This window comes from Miscanthus floridulus, chromosome 8, assembly GCF_019320115.1.
Source record: "Miscanthus floridulus cultivar M001 chromosome 8, ASM1932011v1, whole genome shotgun sequence".
Lineage (NCBI taxonomy): Eukaryota > Viridiplantae > Streptophyta > Magnoliopsida > Poales > Poaceae > Miscanthus > Miscanthus floridulus.
This window is the reverse complement of record NC_089587.1, coordinates 111,746,992-111,755,099: the sequence shown is the minus strand read 5'-3', so window position 1 is coordinate 111,755,099 and position 8,108 is coordinate 111,746,992.

Genomic DNA, 8,108 nt, shown 5'->3' with positions numbered 1-8,108 from the left:
ACAATGACTGGGAAATGGAGAATGTGCGTTGATTATACTAGCCTCAACAAGGCGTGTTCAAAGGACCATTTCCCTTTACCATGCATAGACCATATAGTCGACTCCACCTCAGGATGCAAAATCCTCTCCATTCTGGATGCCTACTCAGGCTATCACCAGATCACGATGAAAGAGTCCGACTAGCTCACGACTTCATTCATCACCCCATATGGTTCTTACTATTACGTAACCATGCCTTTTGGTCTGAAGAATGCTGGCGCCACCTACCAAAGGTGCATGCAGCAATGCTTCGCCGATCAAATGGACCCGCTCAATCAACCTGACCAAGTTGAGCGGCCAAAACCAACAATCGTCATCTATGTCGATGACATAGTGGTCAAAACGGCTCAAGCTTGCGACCTAATCACAAACTTAGCCGCAACATTCATGAACCTCCGAAGGTTCAACATCAAATTGAGTCTCGAAAAATGTGTTTTTGGGGTTTCGAAGGGGAAGCTGCTTGGGTACATCGTGTTCGAACGTGGCATCGAGGCCAACCCTAAAAAATCATGGCCATCTCCAACATGGGCCCCATACATAACATCAAGGGCATATAGAGGCTCATCGACTGTTTGGCTGCCTTAAGTCGATTCATCTCCTAGCTCGGTGAACGGGGGATGCCTCTCTACAAGCTCCTCAAAAAGATGGATGCCTTTCGTCTAGACGGGGGAGGCCCAACAGGCTTTGGAGAGCCTCAAAGCATCACTAACATCAGCTCCAATACTCATCACTCCCGAACGGGGAGAAAACCCCTCCTCCTCTACATCGCAGCTAGCAACCACGTGGTGAGCGCCACCCTAGTCATCAAAAGGGAGGAGCCAGGACACCACCTTAAGGTCCAATGACCCGTATACTTCATCAAGGAGGTACTCACTGACCCCTAGGTCTAGTACCCCTAGGAGCAAAAACTCCTGTATGCCATACTGATGGTGACCTAGAAGCTCCTACACTACTTCATCGACCACGAAGTCTCGATCGTCACTTCATACCCGCTTGGAGACATCATCCGCAACTGCGATGCTATGGGATGAATCTCCAAGTGGGCACTCAAGCTAATGGGCCATGACATCAAGTATATCCCCCATACTGCTATTAAGTCTCAAGCTCTCTTGGATTTTGTCACCGAATGGATGGAGGACCAGTTGCTACTCCGGACGTCACCCATGAATACTAGATGATGTACTTTGATGGGTCCATGATGGCGCCCAGCTCGAGGGCTAGAGTGGTTCTTATCTCCCCAAATGGGAGTAGGCTCTACTATGCAATCCACCTCCACTTTTTGACCTCAAACAATGCCGCAGAGTATGGGGCCCTCATCAATGCCCTGCGTATCGCCATCGAGCTCGGCGCTATGTGACTCTATGTTCATGGTGACTCATAGTTGGTCATCGACCAAGTCATGAAGGAGTCCTCCTGCAAAAGCCCCCTCATGGTAGCATACTGTAGGAGGTGCGCAAGCTCAAGGACAAATTCTAGGGGATTGAGCTACACCATGTCCCTTGAAAGGACAACGATTCCACCGATTTTCTTGCAAAATTGGCTGCTAGGCGGGTTCTATCTTCGGACAGGGTCTTCATTAACTACCTTCATGAACTATCTGCCTGCATCCTAGAAGGTCTGATCCAGACACACCCTAATGCCAACCCAGCATTTAGGGGCTCTGACCCTAGTGCCTCTGTGACAACATTGTCTACCGATGTTGCCATGCTGGCACTCGATCAAGCCAACTGGCGAGCGCCGCTACTCGCCTACCTCCTCGAGGAGGTTGTCCCACCCAAAAGGACTAAAGCACAATAGATCTCTCGATGCGCTAAGACATTCGTTGCGATCGGTAATGAACTCTACAAATAGAGTCCATTAAGAGTACTCACGAAGTGCATCCCTATCGACCAAAGGCAAGCAGCTACTCCTTGAGGTCCATGCTAGAATCTATGGACGTCACGTGGCCCATAGGTCGCTGGTCGGAAAAGCCTTTTGCCAAGGTTTTTATTGGCCCACCACGCTACAAGATGCGGAGGAGGTCGTTCGTAGGTGTAAAGGATGCCAGTTCTATCCTCGGCCAACTCATTTGCCAGCACAGGAGCTCCAAACCATCCCCATCACCTGGCCGTTCATGGTCTGGGGCCTCGATATTGTAGGACCCCTCAAAAAGGGCCTGGGAGGCTTCACTCACCTACTCGTAGTGGTTGACAAATTCACCAAGTGGATCGAGGCCAAGCCCATCACCAACATCCGCTCAGAAGAGGTGGTCAAATTTTTCCTCGACATCATCTACCAGTTCGATGTTCCTAACTGTATCATCACTGACCATGGAACTAACTTCACCGAGAAGAAGTTCCTAGACTTCAATAATGGATACGACATCAGGATCGACTGGGCCTCGGTTGGATATCCACATACTAATGGTCAGGTCGAGCGAGCCAATGGCATGGTCCTCCAAGGACTCAAGCCGTGCATATTCGATCGATTGAACAAATACATTGGGCGATGGGTTGCAGAGGTCCCCACAATCCTATAGAGCCTAAGAATGACCCCAAACTGATCCATAGGGTTCATGCACTCCTTCCTAGCCTACAGAGTTGAAGCAGTGCTCCCCTTTGACCTCGATCACAGTGCCCCAAGAGTGAAGGCCTTCGACCATGACTAAGCCATGGAGGCTCAACAAGACGCAGTTGACTTGCTCGAGGAGGCTCATGAGACGACCATCATCCGCTCCGCTCGTGATTAGCAGACTCTCCACAAGTACCATGAGAGGAAAATTAGAGGGAGAATCCTCGAGGTCGGAGACCTTGTGCTTCGAAGGACCCAATCGACCAAGGAGAAGCACAAACTCTCTCCGCCATGGGAAGGACCCTACACAGTGACCAAAGTGATCTGACTAGGTGCCTAACGATTGAAGGACAACAACAGCAATGTTCTTACTAACACTTGGAACATCGAACAGTTACATTGTTTCTTCCCCTAAAAATTTGGTCAAACCATTTTCTTTCACTTAACGTTTGCTCCTATAATCGCCCCGGCCCAAACACTCTCGCCCTGGATTGCTCAGGGGCTCCACGAGGGTGCGATACCACCTATCTTTTTTACTATCTTATGGTAAATACTTTTCTACCCAAATGAAAGGGTAGTCCATTCCTTTAATTGCCTTATGTAACTTTGCTTTAAACATTCTGACCGATCACACCCCGCCACGACCTACGGTTATGAGCAGCTGAGCCTCATGGGCCACGCCCAAGTTCTTAAGGTTGTAGCCTATGGTTCAAACGGACAGGTGCAAAAAAGAAAGATTAAAAAACAAAGTTATGCTAGGGTAAAAATAAGGAACGAATGGGACAAGCTTCCCTGAACAAAGTGATTCATCACAAAACGAAATGGATGTATTCATGAATACAAACTATTCACATAGGGGCTCCCCCATGAACTTAACTTTTACATCTACTAAACTACTTTTACTCTAATTCCTACTATGGCTGCCTGGCGGCATCGACTGATGGTGCGACCGGCAAAGGTAGGGGCTGCTCGCTCCCCAGCTAGATGACACTTGGCTCGGTCGGAGGTAGGGCAACATTTGTTTTGCGACCCGAGCTCTACTCCATCCACAGGCTGGGTGATGTCCTCCTGGCTCATGCCTTTAGCTATGTTCATGCGGTAGGCATCAATCACCCACTATGTGGAGACTTGCTCAGCCACCAACTGTGCGTGTGGCAGCAAGCTTTCCCCAAGCACATGGATGGCCTCCGGGCTCCAGCCGTCAGCATACCCGCTATAGACGGCGGCCAAGTCTAGGTCTGGATGGTGCGTCGCCACCAAAGTTAGCACCCTTAATGTCCCATAGAACATCCCATCGGTGATGAGCGCCCACACTTCATCTAGGACCTCCGCCAGTTGGACGGCGGGTGTGCTGGTGCTCGGCGCCAACCCAAAGACCTCTGAGATGATGACTTGGGCAACGTTGCTAAGCTGGTTGAGCCCCCCCCTCGAGAGCACGTCGCTCTTCAAGGGACTTAGCCAGTGCCTCCGCATTCCGACCAATCATCGCCCTGGACATCTCTGGGTCCTACTCTAGCGACCCAACCTTTTCGCCCAGTTCTAGAAGAAGGACGACGAGCTCAGAAGCAAGTTAATGGAAAAACCAAGATATCAACCAAAAGCAGAAAAGGTACATACTGAGGCCTATGTTCTCGAGGATGGAGAGCCCTTCCTCCTACCGAGTCACCTGCTCATGTAGCCAAGCGTTCACCTCCTTCATCTCGAGGACCTAGCCCTAGAGCATGAGCACTTCCTGGTCGACCTCCGACCTGGCCTTCTGCTCTGACTCTAGGGCCTCCAGGGAACCCTAGAGCACCGCCTCGGTCTCCACCAAGGACTTCTGGAGAGCCACCTCAGTCTCTGCCTAGGGGACCTTCATCGCATCAAGCCTCTGCTCGGCAGTGGTTGCCCGCTCTACCGCAAGCAGCTCCACTGCCCATGCCTCTGTCGCCTCACCCACCTAGCCATGAGACTCATGGCAGGCGGACTCTAGCTCGTGCTCGGTGACCAACTGCGAGATCACGATCTCCTGGGCATGCTCCTCCTAGAGGAAGCGAGACTTGCTGCTCGACATCTCCTCCAAGCCCTACAACACAAGAGGCAAACATGCTGAGATAACCAGTGGAAGGCCAAGGAGCCAAGGATGAATGTAGAAAACCTACCTCTATGATGCAGGGTAGGTCGACAGTAACCGCCTACTGGATGGACTTAACCTGCTCTAGGGCTTCCTCAAGCTTCACCCTGGTTTGGGCGAGATCGGACTCCATGGCGAGTCCTCACCCCCCAAGCATGCCCCAGAGCTGATCCTCCTGCTGATCCTAAAGGATGAACTAAACCTTCCTTGGGTCCTTGGGGTAGGGCCACACCAGGTCAGTGGTCACCCCCAGCCCGCTAGAAGGCCTAGCCGATGATCAGACCACCACTAGCTCCTACAATAGCACTGGTGGCTCCACCCTGTCACCTGCTTTGCCATGAGAGGAGACCTCCACTATCTTGATTTCACAGCCTATCGATGGACGTTCTGCCTCTGACCTAGCCACGTCTCCCCCTAACACCTGCAACTCTGACCGGGAGGGTGAGTCGTGCGACCCTCTGACCGGCGAGGTAGGGAGCCCGGTCTCCCTCCTCTTTTATGCCGTAGCCGGTGATGGAGGGGTCACAAGGGTCATCTCCAACATGGCCTCTATTATCGACACTAGGATCGCCACCAACACCATCACCGTCGCTGCCACCATACTCACAATCGACCCAGGGGGCACAGCCCCTGGAAGGGAAGGGCGCACCATCGCCACCTTGCTCTCCCCACCGCTAATCATGACACGCTGCAAGGTGGGCCTTCACTCCTCTCGCATAGGAGGCGGGGCGATGCTCAAACCCAGCAGCATCTGGCCATTGTTGAAAAGGTACAGGTCAGTCGCACTCCAAAAAACTCAACTACGAGATCAAAAAGAAATGAACAAAGCATACCAAGATGTAAGCGGCAGGCCTTTGAAGCCTCAACCCGCCAGCAACGGGCCTGCCAGACGAGGGCTGCTCACAGGCCATGAGCCACGCCCCCTTACCTCGATCAGGGGGGAGTCGACCCAGCTGGCTCCCGATCAGCCCGCAAGTCACCGCGACCATTGGCTCGAGGCGTGCGGATCAAAGCAGCTAGCGGGGCGTCCCCCTGTTGTGGGTCTGAAAACTCTAGTTTGGTTTTGGTGCATTGATGAAACCCTAAGTGTCAACCTAGTTTATCTAGTGATTATGAGATAGGTAGCACATTCCAACTGATGAAGCAAATAAAGACCATGACATGATGATGGTGATGCCATGGTGATGATCAAGTGCTTGGACTTGAAAAGAAGAAAAAAATAAAAAGCTCAAGGCAAAGATATAAATGGTAGGAGTCATTTTGTTTTGGTGATTGAGACACTTAGTGAGTGTGATCACATTTAGGATCGATAGCCATACTATTAAGAGGGGTGAAACTCATATCGAAATGCGGTTATCAAAGTGCCACTAGATGCTCTAACTCATTGCATATGCATTTAGGATCTAGTGGAGTGCTAACACCCTTGAAAACATTTGTGAAAATATGCTAACACATGTGCACAAGGTGATACACTTGGTGGTTGGCACATTTGAGCAAGGGTTAGAAACTTCACCGGTGGAGTGTCCACCCATAGAGTGCGGACAGTCCGACAGTGCCACCGGCGCCCTACACAAAAAAGACAAAGGTCACTGTAAGTGACCCGACACTGGTCTTGGTTGGACCGACGGGTTCGATCAGTAGAAGCTGCAAAGATGATGGCGTCAGTCTCTAACCAGATGCTGGGTCACTTAGTGACCAGACACTGGAGGGGTGCGTCTGGTCCTGCTGACGTGGCAGCACATAGGCGAGTCGCCGAGTGACTGTACGCTAGTTGTGTCCGATTGAGCTTGACCGGACATGTCCGGTCGTGATTTCTCGCTTCTGGATGCTTACTGGAAACGACTGGACGCTGAGGTCCAATGTTCGGTCACTTTGTAGTAGCGCGTTCGGTCATCACTGGACCATTAGGACCGGGCGCTCAGTATGTGAAGAGAGGGGACACGTGGCGTGCATCGCACGACCGGACGCTAGGGTCCTATGTTTGGTCACTTTGTCTTAGCACATTCGGTCATCACTGGACCATTGGGATCGGGCGCTCAGTATGTGAAGAGAGGGGACATGTGGCATGCATCGCACGATCGGACACTGGGGTCCTATGTTCGGTCAATATGACCAGGGTGTCCGGTCACCCTATGTTGTGCCTAGTGAAGGGGTATAACGGCTCTATTTTGTGGGGGCTTCTATTTAAGCCCCATGCCCAACTCAAGCTCACTCTCTTGGCCATTTGCATTGACATAGCAACCTTGTGAGCTTAGCCAAAGCCCTCCCACTCATCTCCATCATTGATTAATCATCATTGTGAGATTGGGAGAGAATCCAAGTGCATTGCTTGAGTGTTTGCTTCTAGAGGCACTTGGTGTTCGTGTTTTGCTGCGGGATTCACTTGTTAGTCTTGGTGGTTGCTGCCACCTAGATGGCTTGGAGCAGCAAGGATCATCGAGTGGAGGTTGGTGATTGTCTCCGGCTCCGATCGTGGTGATTGTGAGGGGTTCTTGACCTTTCCCCGGCGGAGAGCCAAAAGGTACTCTAGTGGATTGCTCATGGCTTGTGTGATCCTCATCTTGTGTTGGTTGTGCGGCACCCTATTGAGGGTTTGGCATGTGATACCAATTAGCGCGTGAATCTCCAAGTGAGTGTATCGCCACAACGAGGACTAGCTTGCCGGCAAGCAAGTGGACCTTGGTAAAAAATCATTGTGTCATCATTTGATTCTGAGGTGATTGATCTTCATTGTCATTCATTCTTGTGATTGATTGGCTCCTTCCTCGACACCGCGGTATAACCATATTGCTCACTCTCTTTATATTGCCGCAAACTAGTTGTCAAGCTCTTTAGTGTAGCTAGTTGTGAGAGCTTGTTAGTTTGGTTAGTGTGGCTCTTTAGTTAGCTTTTGAGAGCACACTAACTTAGTGTAGTGCCATAGCTATTGTGTGGATAGAAACTATATAAGCTAGAATTATGGTAGGTGGCTTGCTATTTTAGTAGGCTAGCGCAACACTTGTTTCGCCTCTTAATTGTCTAACCGGTTTGTTAAGTGTTGTTGTAGAAATTTATAATAGGCTATTCACCCTCCGTCTAGCCATTAGGACCTTTCAGGGTCACGCACCGGCGCTGGTCCCGAAGATGCGTGGGTGTGAACCCGCTCCTCCAACCGCCTGGCCTACCCCACCATGCCCGAAGCAGGTGGGGACAAGGCCGGTGACGCCTCCGAAGAGCAGGGCGACCGTGTCTGCTTCACCTCCCGCTCGCCAATGGTGTCTGAGCTGACGGCGCACTTCCTAGGCGTAGGGGTGTCGCCATGCCTCTCTACCTCCTGCCCACCATTGGTAGATGCGGTCGTAGGCTCATGATGCTATGCTAAGGTCACAGTGGTGTCCCGGCCTCCCTCCTCCTCAGAGGAGATCAC